Below are 20,239 nucleotides of genomic sequence, written 5' to 3'. Positions count from 1 at the left end.
TCCTTGTGCAATATATTACTTTATCCAGTAGAGAAGGGGGTGTTTAGTTAAATGATAGATAGATAGATAGATAGATAGATAGATAGATAGATAGATAGATAGATAGATAGATAGATAGATAGATAGATAGATAGATAGATAGATAGATATTCACAAAGAATTCCATAAATATGACTTTATTCACATGTACTCTACTATATAATGGGATGTAGGAAAATTCCGTACCTAACACAATTGTTTATTGCGATCTAGACTGGACAGCAACAGGACTTCCAGTCATACTATAGCTTAAAGCTGGACAAGACAAAAAAAAAAACAGTGCTGGAATAAATATCACAATCTTGAAGTTGCATGTGACTGTGGTTCCGCAACAATCCGGTATGTTGATAATCTTAATTGAACTACAAAAAAAGGAAGCGAGACCTGCGTCTGATAGTGCAGTACTTAGTGTACAGAGTATAGTATATTGTATATATGTAAATGCTCTTACAGTGTTCACATTAACAATCATCATAAAGGAGTGGCAGATATCCTGTTTTCCTCATTGCCACGTAAATGGAAGGAGCTGGTCCACGGATCACAAGATGCAGTTCTTCACTCGTCTGTTCCCTCTTTATTGTAATTCGCATAAGTTCTAAAAAAAAAGATTGTGTTTCTCAGTATCTTATTGCCCCGAAAGCAAAGACATGATGTATTCCGCTTTATTCCATACAGGGACATATGTCATGCACAAGCCCACATGTTAAAAAAAATCTAGCGCATGGTATAAAGTTTTTTTTTTTTTTAGGTAGGCCACTGTATATGAAAGGACAGCAGAAAAGTTACAGTTAAAAAAATATATACTGACATATACCTGCCCAACGTATGCCAAGAGGATACTTTTTTGGCATTCACTTTTTTTGTCGCCTATAGGGTCCTATGGATAGTATCGGTCTTTGTGGCTGGAAAGCTCCCAGGACAAATGCCGAACTTAGGCCACATGCACACGACCGTAGAATACGTCCGTAATTGCGGAATTACAGACACCTTCCCTTATATTTATGGGAAGGTGTCCGGGCCGTAGAAAGCCTCCGCAAAAGAGAGGACATGTCCTATATTTTGTTTTTTACGGACTCTGCTCCCATACTTTGTAAGGGAGCACGGGCCGAAATTGCGAGTGGCTATCCGCGGCTGCCAGCAGCCGGCCGTCCCCATATTCGTGGACTGTGATTACGGTCCCAGCCATGTGCATGGGGCCAGGGGCGTAACTAGGAAAGACTGGGCCCCATAGCAAACTTTTGACTGGGGCCCCCCTCCCCTGGGTGTCACACAACCCCCCCCTTGTTGATAGTGCCTTTTTTACAGCCCCCCCTGTAGATAACGCCATACAGCCCCCCTCTGTAGATAGCGCCATACATCCCCCTGTAGAGAACACCATACAGCTCCCCCCCTGTAGGGAACGCCATACAGCCACCCCCCCCTGTAGGGAACGCCATACAGCGTCCCCCCTCCCAAAAAAATGCGACCTACAGTGTGTCCTACAAAATACATGTATCCCCTCTCCACAGGATCTCCACAGGATAGGGGATACATGAGTGATCGCTGGCAGCGATAGGGAGAACGGGGGACTGAAAGTCCCCTAAACTTCTCCATGACAAACTTCTGACTTCCGGCGTCTGCGCACGACCGGCGCTCCATTCATTTCTACGGAGCTGGCGACACAGACCCCGGAAGTCCGAGGTTTGTGATGGAGAACTTCAGGGGACTTTCAGTTCCACGTTCTCCCTATCAGTGCCAGCGATCACACATGTATCCCCTATCCTGTGGATAACCTGTGGAGAGGGGGATACATGTCCTGTGGAGAGGGGATACATGTCCTGTGGATAGGGGATACATGTCCTGTGGAGAGGGGATACATGTCCTGTGGAGAGGGGATACATGTCCTGTGGATAGGGGGATACATGTCCTGTGGAGAGGGGATACATGTCCTGTGGAGAGGGGATACATGTCCTGTGGAGATCCTGTGGAGAGGGGATACATGTCCTGTGGAGAGGGGATACATGTCCTGTGGAGAGGGGATACATGTCTTTTGCTCTATTTTGCGCCTTCAGGACCAGACACCGTTTAGCCATTTTTAGCACGTGTTAGTTAAATGGCTATAACTTTTTTATTTGTTGGGCTAACTACGTGATTTTTGCGACGTTTTTTTCCGTAGACAATGCAGGTTTCATTTTTTATCGTTTTTATACACACCTTTTTTGCTATTTTAGAATTTTTATTCATAAAGTTTGAAAATAATAGTAAAAAAATAAGCTTTTTTACATTTCAGCTATTTTTTTTTTGGTAATAACATAGTTTTACCCTAAAATAGACCTTTTATTTGTGATCGTCATTGTCTACCGTAAATTTTTATATATTACATGTCTATATTAGGGTAATTGGGTCAGCGCTAGCGTTACAACAATGATTGGCGGGGGGGAACGTTTTTTTTTTTGGGGTGGGTATTTTATGTGTATTTATTATTTACATTTTTTTTGCACTTTACTTTATTATTTTTTTATTACTATGGTCTGTCCCCCAAAGGTCAAAGAAGACCTTTGGGGAACTTTATATATATTTTTTCTTTCTTTTACTCCATGTTTTTCCACTGTAACTGGGGCTGCACAGCAGCCCCAGTAACAGGGGAAATCAGCCCTCTCATAGTGACGATTGTCACTAATAGGGCTGTGCTGGGTCTAGTAAGACCCAGCAGCAGTCTGCCATGAACGGCACCCGGCGATCATGTGACCAGTCACATGATCACCGGGAGGAATAGAGACAGCGCCGCTGCTGCTGTCTCAATTCCTGTACACAGCGCGCATTCAGCGCTGTGTACAAGTGATCAGAGAAGACAGAAGCAGTGAAAGCTGCTTCTATCCTCTCCTCAGGGTCCCCGGCAGTTACTGACAGCCGGAGACCCGACATTCAGCTGCCCGATCGCGCGGGCAGCAAGTTAAAACCCGAGCCGTAGAAAGTCTATGGCTCGGGTTTTAAGGAGCCTGACCGCTGGCCGTAAAAATACAGCCAGCGGTCGGGAACCAGTTAATGGCAGAGCGGGGAGATACCTCCCTGCTCTGCCGTAGTGTTCAGTGGCGTCCCGCTGTAGCAGCCATAGCGGCTGCTAGCGGAGCCTCCGGCCATGGTGGGGGTCCGTGTCGGCAGGCGACACGGGCCCCCTCATGCCGCGGGCCCCGTAGCAGCCGCTACTGCTGCTACGGCGGTAGTTACGCCACTGCATGGGGCCTTACACTGCAAACACACAAATAAACTTGATAAATATATATCTTTTGCAACTACAAATGTAACTATGATTGTCCCTAAAACTTCACATTCCTTTAGTGACATAATATATCAATGAGTACAAACAACTAGAACTCCATATAAACAACCGTTTATTTAAGTCTGACATCACTACTAAGTCTGACATCACTACTAAGTCTGACATCACTACTAAGTCTGACATCACCCATTCATTTTAGTCTTATAAATAAGTGACAGAATGGCATGCGTCTCCACTCAGAAGTCATTTCTGCAATAAGCCACTTTTTACTTATACTGTTTGCTACAATTACCATGCAAGGGATGGGAATTAAACATTGGAAATCTTAGCTGTTGCTATTTACATTTATTTCATTATTGCAATTGTAAAAGAAGATTGCACATTTTCATGGGATATCATGTATTGTGATTCGGGTGTAATCTTATATAACAACCACAGCAGATTATAAACCAAGTTAAAAAATGTACTGACTATTGGCAAATCACTGCATTTTTTATTTTTATTTTTTTTCTTAGCTGTAAAATACTACATATGTGCTAGAACAGAGATCTAAGGAAGACCTGTATTGCTATATTTATGGAGATGACATTTACAGTGTAAGAAAGCAGCGCTTCTGCGCCAAATGGTTGCAATTAGAAAATATTTCAGTCTGACATATTTAGTGACATGCAGCTAAATGTCAGTGGCTGCTGCTATATATTCATCGCACTTTTGCAAAGATGTCAGCATTACGAAGGGAGAAAAAAATCTTGTATATGTTTCTCTTAAAACCCAAAGACATTTGTATCTTGAATCAGCAGCGAGCAGGGAAGGGATACAATTCTACCCCATATGATTTTCATTAGAGGTTATGAAAGCAAAAGTGTGAAGAAGGGATCCGGACTGCTGGATGGTCACAGAAGCCGCTCCGCAGCTGCAAATGTTACTCGCAGAGGGACCATCCCAGGATGGAGGATGATGACAGCAGAGCAGGGAGATCTTTGATAGCTTTGCATTTTTTAGGGCTTTGATGAGCAAACATGTGGCTTTATAACCAAACAGAGCAATAGAAAGCACATTTAGAATAGAGACAAGGAGAAACATGATCTCAAGAAGGCAAATAAAATTCATCAAGTAGTGGAGATACAGCTTGTAAAGTCTAAGATTTCCATAGAGATATTAAATGATAATGGATGGAATATTTGCTTTATTTTCTCATATAAGGAAGTATTACATAAGATGTTATGTTACTAAGTAAGAAAGAAAAATAGCAAATTACCCTAAATCCGACTACTCTTTCCTGAACACATGGCTGGCGATGATATAGGAAATGTAAAAAAGATTTGTATGCTGTGATTTTATCTTTGCCAAAAAAGAAATTTACTGTAACACAATGGCGGAGATTAATCAAAACTAGTGCAAGTGAAAAGTGAAGAAGTTGCCCTTAGCAACTAATCAGGTTGCTGTCTTCATTTTCTAAAATATGACTGGTTGTCCTGGGGCAAAGATTCAGTTAGATGCCCCTCCTCCACAAAATGATACATATAAACCACCAGGGGCATACTGGAGCTACAGGAGGTTCAAAGGGATCAGTTTCACCTGGACCTTGAGGGGAGTCCAAAGGCTGCTTTGCCACAGAAGAAGACACCAGTATTATCAATGACACGTGGTATGCCATGTGCCAACAGATCTAAATTTCTGCAAACCAGACTGTGAAAGGGGCAGAGTTCATGCAAATTATCTGTACAATTGGGCATTTTGCAGAATATTTTTGCACAGAAAGGGAGCCGGCTAAAAGAGTCCCTCAATGTGGTTTTCAAATGTTGGTAAGTATGCATGTTAGGTAGGGGGGCCTGTTACAGATTGTCCATTGGGAGCCAAGAACTTTAAGTCATTCCTCTGCAAATCCCTCTATGCTGAGGTGCATACATGCATTTGTTGCCAGATCATCAACCTGTCCTACTCCAGCAGTGCTTGATGATGTCCCTAATCTATTTAGCCTTGGTTTCCCTAAAGATTTATTATTCACTCTTGCTACTAATAGAAGTGGTGACAGATTTACCCTTGTGTTGCTACAGGCAACTCATCCACTTTTCCATTGAACCAGTTTTGTTAAATTTCCTCTTATATCTACTGTTTTTGAATTACCTGTTTTTTTTCACACAAGACTGAAAAAATATTTTAAAAGAATCTCTCCTTGTATTAACTATACATATGCAATTACACATTAGGATGTGAATCAAGGTGAGCTTCTTATTCAGTCAAAGGGGATGGGCTGTGACAATTTTATGTTTATTAGGATAAAAAAAAGACCAATAAAAATAGTTGTTGCTGCAATATAAAGCGAGTGAACAGCATGAAAGCGCTTAATGAAGGTGTAACATTACGTACAGATGTAGACGTCTTTATTTTGACTTTTAACGCATTAAATTCACAGTGGCAAGATTCTTTATCTTGACTTTTTCAATGACTTTCAATGGCTTTTGTTGTGTGATATCAGGCTGCAGCAAGTTATCAGAGTAAAGATAAAGATGGCTACATCCGTATTCCACCATAAGCCCAATAGCGTACGTGGATGCTGGTCCCAGCTAGCGTAATTCAGAGCTTGGGTAATGTGTAATGGCAGGGGGTAGGGAGACGGACAAGTGAGCCCTAATCTACCCGCCACTCTGTCCCTGCCTACTTGCAACGACCCGCCCTAGGCGACGGGGTACAACTGGGCGGCGGTCCCTGCGCTCAGTAAGTGCACGACAAACACGACAAACATACAAGGAACACAAGCAAGGAAAAGGGGCCGTTGCCCACGGCAACACCGTGAGCAACCAGAGTGGTGAACGAGCCGAGTCAAGCCAGGAGTGTGCGAGGTACAAAACGAAAAGCAGAAGAGTAGTCGGTAAGCCAGGGTCGGTATGGAGCAGGATCAAAAATAGCAGGAGCTGTAGCTGGGCCAGGAACCACAAGGAAAGAAACAAAAGCAATAACAAGCACCGAGGGACAGGAAGTGCAGGCTTAAATAGACCGAGGGCGGGAGCTAGCTGAGTCTGGCCAGGTTACGATAGGCTCTCCCACTCCTAAGCCTGCCAGCCTGAATGGTGGAAGCAGGAGTCAGTCTCAGGGATGTATTCTCAGGTGCTGACTGATTAGTTCTGGGAGTTAACCCCGCTGTGACTGGCAGATCCTTTACAGTACCCCCCCTTTTATGAGGGGCCACCGGACCCTTTCTAAGTGGACCTGGCTTACTGGGGAAACGCAGGTGGAACCTCCTGACCAATACCCCAGCGTGAACATCCCGGGCGGGTACCCAAGTCCTCTCCTCGGGCCCGTATCCTCTCCAATGGACCAGGTACTCCAGGGAGCCTTGGACCATCTTGCTGTCCACAATCCTGGCCACCTCGAATTCCACCCCCTCCGGGGTGAGGATGGGAACAGGAGGTCTCCTCGAGGGAGCCAAGGACGGGGAGCAGCGTTTGAGGAGGGAGGCATGAAACACGTCGTGTATCCGAAAAGACGGGGGTAACTCCAGCCGGAAGGAGACAGGATTGAGGACCTCAATGACCTTATACGGCCCAATAAACCGGGGAGCAAACTTCTTGGACGGAACCTTGAGACGCAAGTTCCTAGACGACAACCACACCAGATCCCCGACCATAAACAGGGGGTTAGCAGAACGTTTTTTATCAGCCTGAGTTTTTTGTACGCTCTGGGACACCTCTAGGTTTTTCTGAACATGGGCCCAGACTGTGCACAGTTCCCGATGAACGACCTCTACCTCAGGATTGTTGGAACTACCAGGTGAAACGGAGGAGAACCGTGGATTAAACCCAAAATTACAAAAAAAAGGAGAGACCCCTGACGAGTTACTGACCCGGTTATTAAGGGAAAATTCGGCGAGGGGAATGAAAGAGACCCAATCAAATTGACAGTCAGAGACAAAACACCTTAAGTATTGTTCTAGAGACTGATTAGTCCTCTCCGTTTGGCCATTGGTTTCAGGATGGAAGGCAGAGGAGAAGGACAGATCAATCCCCAACTTCATACAGAAGGCTCTCCAAAACAATGAAACAAATTGTACCCCTCTGTCCGAAACAATATTGACAGGGACCCCATGGAGACGCAGGATGTGTTTGACAAACAAGGTAGCCAACGTTTTGGCGTTGGGTAGTTTCTTGAGGGGCACAAAGTGGCACATCTTACTGAAGCGGTCCACCACCACCCACACCACCGACTTGCCTTGGGATGGAGGCAAATCGGTGATAAAATCCATGGAGATATGTGTCCAAGGTCTCTGGGGAATGGGCAACGAACGCAGTAAGCCCGCTGGTCGGGACCTGGGAGTCTTGGACCTAGCACAAACCTCACAAGCGGCGACGTAGGCCTTAACGTCTTTAGGCAACCCAGGCCACCAATAATTTCTGGTAATGAGGTGTTTGGTACCCAGGATGCCTGGATGGCCAGATAGTGCGGAGTCATGATTTTCCCTAAGTACCCTTAGCCGGAATTGCAGGGGAACAAACAGCTTGTTCTCAGGAAGGTTCCCGGGAGCTGCACCTTGATCAGCAGCAATTTCAGAGACTAAATCAGAATCGATCGAGGAAATGATTATACCTGGAGGCAAAATACAAGCAGGATCTTCCTCCGAAAGAGGGCTGGCCATGAAGCTACGCGACAGTGCATCAGCCTTAATATTTTTAGACCCAGCCCTATAGGTAACCAAAAAGTTGAATCTGGTAAAAAATAACGCCCATCGAGCTTGTCTCGGGTTTAGCCTCCGGGCAGATTCTAGGAAAACCAGATTCTTGTGGTCGGTAAGGACCGTTACCTGGTGCCTAGCCCCCTCCAGGAAGTGGCGCCACTCTTCAAATGCCCATTTAATGGCTAAGAGTTCGCGGTTGCCAATATCATAGTTACTTTCAGTTGGCAAAAACTTCCTGGAGAAGTAGGCACAGGGGCGGAGATGGGTGAGGGACCTGGTACCCTGGGACAAGACAGCCCCCACTCCCACCTCAGATGCGTCAACTTCCACGATAAATGGCTCCATTTGGTTGGGCTGAACCAGCACCGGGGCTGAGACAAAGCACTTCTTAAGGACCTCAAAAGCCTGGACAGCCTCAAGAGGCCAGTGGAGGAGATCAGCACCTTTGCGAGTGAGGTCCGTAAGGGGCTTAGCGATGACCGAGAAGTTAGCAATAAATCTTCTGTAATAATTAGCAAACCCCAAAAAACACTGTAACGCCTTCAGGGAGGCAGGTTGGACCCATTCCGCCAGAGCCTGAACCTTGGCGGGGTCCATGCGGAATTCATGAGGAGTGAGGATTTGACCCAAAAACGGAATCTCCTGTACCCCAAACACACATTTTTCGGTTTTGGCAAACAGTTTATTTTCCCGAAGGACCTGGAGCACCTTCCTGACATGCTCCACGTGGGAGGACCAGTCCTTGGAAAACACCAGTATGTCATCAAGGTACACTACCAGAAAAATCCCCAGGTAATTTCTCAAAATCTCATTTATGAAATTCTGGAAGACCGCAGGGGCATTACACAACCCAAAGGGCATGACGAGGTATTCGAAATGGCCTTCGGGCGTGTTAAACGCAGTCTTCCACTCATCCCCCTCTTTGATGCGAATAAGGTTATACGCCCCCCGTAGATCCAATTTAGAAAACCATTGGGCCCCCTGAACCTGATTAAAGAGATCAGGAATCAAAGGAAGGGGATACTGGTTCCTTACCGTGACCTTATTCAGGCTACGGTAGTCAATGCATGGCCTAAGACCACCATCCTTCTTCCCCACGAAGAAGAAGCCAGCACCTACCGGAGAAGAAGAGGGACGAATGTAACCCTTGGCCAGGGATTCCTGGATATACACTCTCATAGCTTCACGTTCGGGACAAGAAAGATTAAATATCCTACCCTTAGGAAGCTTAGCTCCTGGTACCAATTCGATAGCGCAATCGTATTCTCTATGAGGAGGTAACACTTCGGAGGCCTCCCTAGAGAAAACATCAGCGAAGTCCTGAACAAACTCGGGTAGCGTATTCGCCTCCTTAGGGGGAGAAATAGAATTAACAGAAAAACATGACGTACAACATTCATTACCCCATTTGGTAAGCTCCCCAGTATTCCAGTCAAACGTAGGATTATGCAACTGCAACCAGGGAAGACCTAGAACCAAATCGTACGATAATCCCTGCATCAACAGTACAGAGCATTGCTCCAAATGCATGGAGCCAACAAGGAGTTCAAAAACAGGGGTATGCTGTGTAAAATAACCATTAGCAAGAGGAGTGGCGTCGATACCCACTACCGGGACAGGTTTAGGCAAATCAATAAGAGGCATAGCAAGGGACATAGCAAATTCCACAGACATGATATTAGTAGAGGACCCTGAATCCACGAAAGCACTGCCGGTAGCAGACCTACCACCAAAAGAGACCTGAAAGGGAAGCAAGATCTTATTACGTTTCATATTTACGGGAAATACCTGTGCGCCCAAGTGACCTCCCCGATGATCACTTAGACGCGGAAGTTCTCTGGCTGCAACCTTACGCTTAGGACAGTTGTTCACTTGATGCTTGTCGTCCCCACAGTAGAAGCAGAGACCATTCTTCCTGCGGAATTCTCTACGTTGTTGGGGGGACACGGAGGCCCCGAGTTGCATAGGTATCTCTGAATCTTTCGGGGAGGAACGAAGCAACGGAGCTTCGGGAGGCATCATGGGGGAGTCGGAGGAGAAAACACATAAACGTTCACGTTGTCGTTCCCTGAGACGTCGGTCAAGTCGTATCACTAAAGCCATAACCTGGTCTAGGGAGTCAGAAGAGGGATAGCTAACTAGCAGGTCTTTCAGGGCATTCGACAGACCCAACCTAAACTGGCACCTTAATGCGGGGTCATTCCACCGAGAAGCTACGCACCACTTCCTAAAGTCAGAACAGTACTCCTCAACAGGTCTCTTACCCTGACTTAAGGTCACCAGCTGACTCTCGGCAAAGGCAGTCCTGTCAGTCTCGTCATAAATAAGTCCGAGAGCAGAAAAGAAACAATCAACGGAGGAAAGTTCAGGGGCGTCAGGAGCCAAGGAGAAGGCCCACTCTTGGGGCCCTTCCTGGAGCCGGGACATAATTATACCCACCCGCTGGCTCTCAGAACCTGAGGAATGAGGCTTTAAACGAAAGTAAAGCCTACAACTCTCCCGAAAGGAGAGAAAAGTCCTCCGGTCCCCTGAGAACCGGTCGGGCAACTTGAGGTGGGGTTCAAGAGGTGCGGTGAGGGGAACTACCAGGGTAGCATCAGGCTGGTTGACCCTCTGAGCCAGGGCCTGGACCTGTAGGGAGAGACCCTGCATTTGCTGAGCCAGGGTCTCACGGGGATCCATAGTGGTGTCAGGGACCAGGGGTAGACTAGGTATGGGCTTGTTATTATGTAATGGCAGGGGGTAGGGAGACGGACAAGTGAGCCCTAATCTACCCGCCACTCTGTCCCTGCCTACTTGCAATGACCCGCCCTAGGCGACGGGGTACAACTGGGCGGCGGTCCCTGCGCTCAGTAAGTGCACGACAAACACGACAAACATACAAGGAACACAAGCAAGGAAAAGGGGCCGTTGCCCACGGCAACACCGTGAGCAACCAGAGTGGTGAACGAGCCGAGTCAAGCCAGGAGTGTGCGAGGTACAAAACGAAAAGCAGAAGAGTAGTCGGTAAGCCAGGGTCGGTATGGAGCAGGATCAAAAATAGCAGGAGCTGTAGCTGGGCCAGGAACCACAAGGAAAGAAACAAAAGCAATAACAAGCACCGAGGGACAGGAAGTGCAGGCTTAAATAGACCGAGGGCGGGAGCTAGCTGAGTCTGGCCAGGTTACGATAGGCTCTCCCACTCCTAAGCCTGCCAGCCTGAATGGTGGAAGCAGGAGTCAGTCTCAGGGATGTATTCTCAGGTGCTGACTGATTAGTTCTGGGAGTTAACCCCGCTGTGCCTGGCAGATCCTTTACATAATGGCTCAAAAGCACAACTGAGTGGGAATAGACTTCAGTGACGCTGTACAAACTTGTCGGATATGGAGCTCAGCACGGGGAGGGTTTGGCGACATGCAAGGAGGATGAATGACAGAGACATTTACTGAGAAGGCGCAAACTAACTGGGGTACAGAAGCTGTGGAATCCCCCATTCTTAACCTTTATCCCCCGCAAGGAGGTGTGGACTTTTCTGGTAGGATTCCCCATAAATCACCATATACTGATCCAAAGGGAAGGGATGGACAGTGTTTAAATACATGTCAACCACAAAGCTGTTACAGACAAGTACGGTAGTGTTTTTTAGAGATTGGTTTGCAGAAGTGCTCTTGGATGTGTAGATATGATGTGCCATATCTACACTGAGAAATCTTCAAAAGAAGATGGTGGAAATAGGGTGTATAAAAATCAATTGAATGGGGTTGTCTGATTTGGAGAACCCGTTTTTAAAAACCCTACTAGGGCATTTTGATATAATAGAGGGTGGGGGTCTCCCATTCTAGACCCCCCGAGAGAAAGATCAGCTACAATAGATTCTCTTGCTTTGGAGGACCCTGCACATCCTTATATTACACGGATAGCCTATTTATTCCAAAGTGAACGGTGTAATGCTTCATTTCCCCTGCAGTGATGCTGCAGGGAAACTGAACACTTGCTGTCATGCTGTCACACATATTACAGCTGACTTCTGGAAGTAACAGCAGTAGGAAACCCTGTGATCAGCCTATCATCAGGAGACACTTCCAACAAAAAGTGATTGTCCAAAGCAGGCAACCCTTTAAGGTCAAGAAGTAAAGGACTAGAAGACTTTCTTTTAAGTTGAGGTCTTCCTTATGGATTACATTCATATATACATATTATTTGTTCCCTGAAGAAGTAACTTAAATGTTCTTCAAAGCAAAGCCCTTCTAAAAGCATTTTCCCGCACTTTATATGACTTCATGCATTGTAGAAAATATAAATCCTGCTTGTTATTGTTGGATCTAAACTGGCAAAAACAAAAAAAGAGGCTAGAGTTTGCCAAACACTAAGACAAATACACATATTAAACAAAGCATGAAATAAACGCAGTGCCGATTCCTGTTATGTTAGAAAGCTGCGTTCCTTTGTATACAAATATGAAATACTCGTTGATGTATAACAAAGGGACTTTTTGTTTTCCACACAGAAAGATAAAGAGGACTAGATTGTACATAGGATATAAATGAAAACAGCCTAGTTTGATAGCAATCTCTTTGGTCAAATAGGATGTAGGTTAAAATGTCATCCAAACTCTTAAGAAACTTGACGGATATATGTTGAGAATACTCATAGTACTTGTGTTTTTAGGAAACTCAAAACTTTTTTTTTTTGTGATGTTGTATTATACTGTTCTGTAAATGTATCAAATGTATTTAATTTGCAGATGAAAACTGAGCTGGTGGGCAGTAGTACAAATTTTAAGTAGCTCCTTTGATAACCAATGTAAATAAAGTTTAGTGGACGTTTAAGGCTGGGTTCACACGACCACATTAACGTCCGTAATGATTACAGTACGGGACAGTTGTCCTGCAGAGAGGCAGGGACTCCTAGCATCGTACATAACTATGATGCTAGGAGCCCGGCTCCCTGCACTGAGTTCGGTCCGGGACTTCCGGCCGAAATACGTCCGTCCATTACGGACGTTAATGTGGTCGTGTGAACCCAGCCTTATAGATTATGATGATACAGGGTTTTTTTAGTGGAGATGTATAAAAACTACTAAAGATAAGTGGAAAAGCTATCCATGGCAACCAATCAGGTCTCTTAAAAAAAAATTAGCTGGGATCTGATTGGCTGTTATGGACAATTTCTCTACATAAATCTCCCACAATGACTGTGCTTTCTGTGTAATTAAGACTCCGTTCACACTAGCATTGTGGTTTCCATTTATAACGGAAACCATGACACATTTCCGAATCCGTCATACAAATAGATACCAACTGTGCACAACGGGCTCCAATGACTTACAATGGAGTCTGTTGGGTTCCGTCGGGATGTCCGCCATTTTGATTGCTCTACATGCAGTGCTGTTCTTCTTGTCCAATTTGATGGAGCTGCCCACGGAGGCCTCTAAAGGGGCATCTTACGGCAGTGTGAACAGAGCCTTACATATATGAATATTTAGAGCTGCCCATACTATAGTCAGCTTCATGTAGGTAAAGCAAAAGGAGAATCTATAGATGACATTGTAATTTATATATATCACCTGACTAGATTATCTGGTTGATTGCAGTTGTGTGTGGTCTATTTTATGCACCACAAAAAAATATGTTCCCTTTAAGTGTCATTATTCATTGTGCAGCTGTTTTGCTTTGCTATTATAAAAAATTGCCAACACTGACAGCAAGGTGTCCTATTCATGGGAACCCCCATATTAAACCAACCTGCTTTTCATGGGACCAGGCCAATTTTCTGATTTTCATTTGAGTTTTTTCCTTCCAGGCTTCCAAAAATCATAACTTTTTTATTTTGCCTGTCGACATAGCTATATGAGGGCTTCTTTTTTGCGGGACGAGTTGTAGTTTGAAAACAAATTCTGTGTGGGTTGAAATGGGCAAAAAACAGCAATTCCGCCATTGTTTTTTGTGTTTCATTTTTAGGGCGTTCATCGTTCAGTAAAAATTAATGACATGTTAACTTCATTACGATTACTTATTTTTTTGTGGGGCAAACTGCAGTTTGTATTGGTACCATTTTGGAGTACATGCAACTTTTAGATCACTTTTTATTCACATTTTTTTTGGGAGCTAGGGTGACCAAAAATCAGCAATATTAGCGGGTTTACATTTGAAAAACCTTTTTGTAACAATTTTTTATAGGTTCCCCTTGGGGTCGAACCACTGATCGTTGGATCGCTTGCACTATATACTGCAATGCTAATGTATTGCAGTATGTCGTGATTTTGACACGATAATAGGAGATTAGTGGTGCTTAATAGCAGCGCAAAGATGGCAGACCTAGGGGCCTCTATTAGGCCCCTAGGTTGTCATGACAGCCAGCGGCACCGCGCAATTGCGGCTTAGATGCCGCAGTTGCTATTGACCGTGGTTAAACGGTCGGAATCAAAGTGATCTGTGATGTGTCGGCTATATTATACTTCCTCTTGACGGCTGCTACGTACATGTATGTTTCATGTCATTAAGAGTTAATGGCTATAGGTAGGTTTAACCCCTTGGATACACAACCATCTTGCGGTTTTAAATTTTTGCTTTTCTGTTGTCGCATTCCAAGAGCCACTACTTTTTTAATTTTTCCGTTGACATAGCTGTATGAGGAATTGTTTTGTTGCAGGACAAGTTGTAGTTTTTAATAGCATCAGTTTACGTACCATATAAAGTACTGAGAAAATGAAAAAAAATTCTTGGTGGGGTGGCATTGAAAATTTATAGCAATTCCTCCATTGTTTTTTTTTTGTTTCATTTTTACGGCATTCACATAGCAGTAAAGACAACGTGTTAACTTTGTTCTGCATGTCAATATGATTACGGTAATACCAAATATATAGTTATACAGGGTGGGCCATTTATATGGATACACCTAAATAAAATGGGAATGGTTGGTGATATTAACTTCCTGTTTGTGGCACATTAGTATATGGGAGGGGGGAAACTTTTCAAGCTGGGTGTTGACCATGGCGGCCATTTTTAAGTCGGCCATTTTGTATCCAACTTTAGTTTTTTCAATGGGAAGAGGGTCATGTGACACATCAAACTTATCGAGAATTTCACAAGAAAAACAATGGTGTGCTTGGTTTTAACGTTACTTTATTATTTCATGAGTTATTTACAAGTTTCTGACACTCTTATAAAATGTGTTCAAAGTGCTGCCCATTGTGTTGGATTGTCAATGCAACCCTCTTCTCCCACTCTTCACACACTGTGTGAACTGATAGCAACACCGCAGAAGAAATGCCTCCCGATCTGACCCCCTTAGACTTTTATCTTTGGGGTCATCTGAAGGCAATTGTCTATGCTGTGAAGATACGAGATGTGCAGCAACTGAAACTACGGATACTGGAAGCCTGTGCTAGCATTTCTTCTGCAGTGTTGCTATCAGTGTGTGAAGAGTGGGAGAAGAGGGTTACACCATTGTTTTTCTTGTGAAATTCTCGATAAGTTTGATGTGTCACATGACCCTCTTCCCATTGAAAAAACTAAAGTTGGATACAAAATGGCCGACTTCAAAATGGCCGCCATGGTCAACACCCAGCTTGAAAAGTTTCCCCCCTCCCATATACTAATGTGCCACAAACAGGAAGTTAATATCACCAACCATTCCCATTTTATTTAGGTGTATTCATATAAGTGGCCCACCCTGTATATTGTTTTATTTAATCTTTTTCTACTTTTACAAAAGTAAAAACACTTTGTAAAAAGAATAATTTCTTTTGTGTCATCCTATTCTGGGACCCATCACTTTTTTTTTCTGTTGATGGGGGATGTGTGACCACTTGTGTTTTGTTTAGGGCAAGTTGACGTTTTATTGGTACCCTTTTGGAGTGCATGTAACTGTTTGATCAAATTGTACTGCTTTTTTTTGGGAAGTGAGGTGACCAAAAAAACGGAAATTTTTTTGTTTTGTATTTTTCTTTTATATTTCAAGACCTTGATCACAATGTACAGATTTGCTGCAGATTTTTCATGTATTTTTTAAGCTAAAACCAGGAACGGATTCTAAACAGAAAAAATATGTAGAGGAAGGCCTAGTAGCTCTGCTCTCCTGAATCCACTTCTGGTTTTGGCTTAAAAAAATGCATGCAAAATCTGCAGCAAATCTCCACTGTGTGAACAAGGTCTAATAATACTTTTATGGACTTGGCAATAGCAATTTTGTTTACTTTTTTATTGCTTTCATAATTTTTTGTAAAGAATGGGGAACAAGTTTTTTTCTAACTTTTAGTTATTTTTTAAATTTTTTATATTTTAAAATACATTTTATTTATTTTTTAGTTTCCCCTAGGGGAATTTACTATGCCATTGTTAGTTCGCTCAGGCAATACACTGCATTATTTAATAGGACACTGATGGCAGACCTGATGGCTGCTATGGCAACCAATCAACATCCGGGGGGGGACGACAATCAGGAGGCAGAGATACTGCCGCATCTGAGGGGTTAAGTGGCCGGGATTGGCATTGCAGGCAGGTGTCAGCTGCTTGATGCTTGACCGGATTGAAACCTCCTGAGCCAGCGCCATCTTGAGGTGGAAAATATCCGATGCAATACTACGTTAAATGTTGCCAATGGGTTAAGGATATTTCTACATTTCAGCTGCCTCCGCCTGCATGCATTGACCAAATGTTTCAAATTTGAGAGGATGTCTGTAGTGTTTAGTCAACAGCAGGCACATTAAAGGGAAACAATTGTAAATGATTAGAAGATTACAGGAAACATTCTTTTTATGTTTTACACAAGCGAGTTCTATAAACGTGAGAACACAATAACGTCCCGTTAGAAATTACATCCCGTTAGAAGAAAATTAGCAAATATTATCTTAAGTGTGATAGTTGGTTATTATGGTAATAGCTATCCGCGTTTAAATTGGCCATTCCTCAGATGCAAAGTACCATGTTCCTTCTGGTTCCTTCTGTCATCCTATGCCTCATTAACAATGTATTAGTACTCAGTATTTGTGCCATGTGCAGGGTAACATACATTTGAAAAAAAACTTGCCATATGTTTAATGTTTGAAAAACTTTAAATAATAAGGAACTTCCCTAAGTCTCATTTCTACTAAAATTCATAATTAGATAAAACATACATTCCTAATCATTTTAGCTGGTCGCACTCAAAAAAGGACATTATAATGATTATATACAATGCTAATATTTCTTACAATACAGACGTAGTAAAGTTGAGTTTGCCTTCGGACTCATTCAGTTAAGATGACTCATTAGCTTTAACTGCTGTCCTATAGAAAATGAATGACATGTCATATCACAATGAGTTGGCTTGATCGACAAACTCAGCTCTGCTGTATAGACTGGTTGGGGGCTGCTACATTCATAACATGTGGTCATTTAAAGAGGGTTCCTAATTTCTGCAAATAAAGCTTGTATATTCTATAATGAGCTAAAATACTCCGTGTATCAATTATTCAAGGTTTTGGAGATCTCTGTTAGCTGCCATTAAATAAGACGTTGTATTGCTGACCTCTCAGAGGCTAAAGACCTGTCCTGGTTATATGTATCACACAGGTGCACGGCGCGTTACAGTACAGGTATCAGAGCTTTACATTGTAATGTACTGTGCACCCGTGTGATCATCTCATGACAAGGACACATCTTCAACCACTGGAAGTAACCAATGAACTCTCTCCCTGAATTACAGCAAGCAGAGATCTTCAAAACCGTGAGGAATTGATATACAAAGTATATTAGAAAGTTCCATACAATTTGATTATACAGTGCACAAGCATTACTTGCAATTAATATATGTTGTCATATAGAGTTAGTGACAATTTTACCAAAGCTTTCCCAGTCTTTGACTAGCAGACCTGCCTAGTTATAAATTGATACATTCCTGCTGATGCAACTAGGCCGGTTTGTAATGTAGGAGTCTAAAAAAGGCAGATGACAATCCTTGTCAGAGCTGTAATGGCAGCCTTATTGGTTGTCATTTAACATTCCCAGAAACAGATATTACTATAAAATGGCTATAACTTTTACCAAATGGATAGGCCATCAATATATAATCGGTTGGGGTCCGACTTTCGTGAAAACGAGAAGGCTGTAATACTGTAAACCACCGCTATGAGTGTGTCGGCATTTGACAGTATGGAGCAGTGTTATTGATGAAGTGGAAGCAGCGCTCTTTGTTGCGCCACGACCTCGTCCAACAACCGTTCCGCAGGGTGCCAAGACTCAGAGCCTCACCGATTAGATATTGATGGCCTATCCTGAGGATAGGCCATCAATTTTACTACGCCAGACAACCCCTTCAAGGGAAAACTCTCTATATTCTCTGTGTACCATCTGTTTTAAACTAGGGTGACAATGTGTCCTGGACTGTGGTTCTCCGGATAGACTTGTAGCGTAAACCCCATAGCTGAAAGACAGCATTCCTCACTCCTGCACCACTGCACAATGTTTATCTCTATTTATTAGTGTAGTCATGGTGGTTTTACATGTATTTATCCCTCATACCTACAAGTTTACCATTTCAGGGTGATGTCAGATTTGTACAGGTGTGTGTCACACCAAACAATGATCTTATTCACTGATCCAGCTGCGCTCTTCTCTTGTGAGGTATCTTGAAAGTGTTCAGTTTGTACTTTGGGTCTACGATATGGTCCTGGTCCAGATCCACTCTCTTAATGCTAAGCTTCTTAGATAACGGTTGTGTTAGATCGTTCAAGTCTAGCAAGACAACGCATATTTCAAAGTCATAGCAATGCCAGGAAAGCAAAAAAAGAAGCCATTGGTATACACAATAATATTTTTGAATGAATACTAACTAAGATAAGCTGTCAAGAAATAAACCTCGCAGCAGGTTGTAAAGCTGTTCATACACCGGAATAATCTATGATTATTTTTTGTTAAAATATAACTTCAAATATTAAAGCCTCGTTCAGTAGATGATCTGTCTGAATGGTATATCTAGATCTTGTTAACATACCAAATAAAATGTCAAATAGCTGTCAAGTCTAAAGCTTCTATAAACTGTTTAGACTGGGTGTACTCTGGTCATATACATTAACCTTCACAGATCATGTGGGGAAGATAGAAACAGGAGGACAGAAGAACATTAGTCCGCAGTGAGTTCTTTAGGAAAATTACACTTTGGGTCATTACTCTTGTAGTCAACAATATCTGCTTTCTCTACCCTTACACATGTTGCAATTACGCTTGGAATGCTTGGGTGGCATTCAGGAATTATTTGCATAACTCAACACAACTAAACATAATACCATATGATCTTCACATACTGATGCCTCCTTAAAATAAAGCAGAGTTCCTCGTCTGCGATTTTTTTTTTTTTTACTGTACTTACAAACTAAACTTTTGTTCTCTTGCTTGCCACACCTTAAAGTCCATCTTCCCACACTATGACCCCTAGTAGACCTTCAAGCCCAAGAATAACACTATCTCACTTTTTGCTTCTTTCCACATTTTCCCACACACAATGCAACCCAGACCTCACCTTCAGCTCTCCTGAGGCCACTTTGGAAACCAATTCGATGACACAGCCAACGGCCATGCGTGCAGCGTTGGACTAAAGCAACTTATTCCAAATGGTGTCACTGTCCACCTGAGCAAACATTTAGTAAAGAATGGAAAAAAAAAAAGAACGTATTAGAGAGAACGAGTCTGTGAGGGAGGGCTGGCAGAGTGACAGCCAATGTACAATAACATTAGTCTTCTGTCTTGGCCAGCTGAAAGACCCTTCTGGACATGTCTTTGCTTAAACTTTTTTTCTGACACAGACTTCTCCAATGGAAACACATTCCTGTCATGCCCCACTGCTATTGCCTGTTTAGATTTCACATTACAAATAGCATTACATAGGCCAGAACTGGCATACTTACAGGCCCATCAGATGGAAACCCACAGTAGTAGAGGTAATGTTCAGCATGACTAGCAACAGGAATCTGAATATCAAAACTCCCCCAATAAAATACAGAAAGGAGCATAACAAATAAAAATAAAGCTGTGTAACGTGTTATAAAAGGGAAACATAATGCTAATTGTCATTTGTTTCTTAGCCGAATCCAAAACATTTCTACTGTAATAATCTTTAGTGTAAAATACCAAAAAGTGAAATAGAAGTTTATCCTGGATTCTATTATCTTAGTATAGATTTTTTTTTCCTTAAAAGATTGTTCTCATATTACACACTATGTGGTATATTTATAAAGCTGCAAAATGATTTTATTCCTTAGTGACCGTATCTATGGGATTCACATATTTAGAAAAGGCGTGATTATTAAAAAC

General features: G+C 43.0%; 1 long non-coding RNA gene across 1 annotated transcript; it reads right to left on the bottom strand.

Moving 5' to 3' along the window:
* Window positions 1-300: 300 nt before the first annotated feature.
* LOC142651979 (uncharacterized) lies at window positions 301-19,549 on the bottom strand. Its single transcript, XR_012847753.1, has 3 exons — window positions 19,449-19,549; window positions 18,464-18,664; window positions 301-634 (listed from the first exon to the last, which is right to left on the bottom strand). It is a non-coding gene; the product is annotated as an uncharacterized LOC142651979 (long non-coding RNA).
* Window positions 19,550-20,239: the final 690 nt, after the last annotated feature.

Source organism: Rhinoderma darwinii, chromosome 5 (assembly GCF_050947455.1).
Source record: "Rhinoderma darwinii isolate aRhiDar2 chromosome 5, aRhiDar2.hap1, whole genome shotgun sequence".
NCBI lineage: Eukaryota > Metazoa > Chordata > Amphibia > Anura > Rhinodermatidae > Rhinoderma > Rhinoderma darwinii.
The sequence above is the reverse complement of the archived record's forward strand: the minus strand, read 5'-3'. Positions and strand labels throughout refer to the sequence as shown.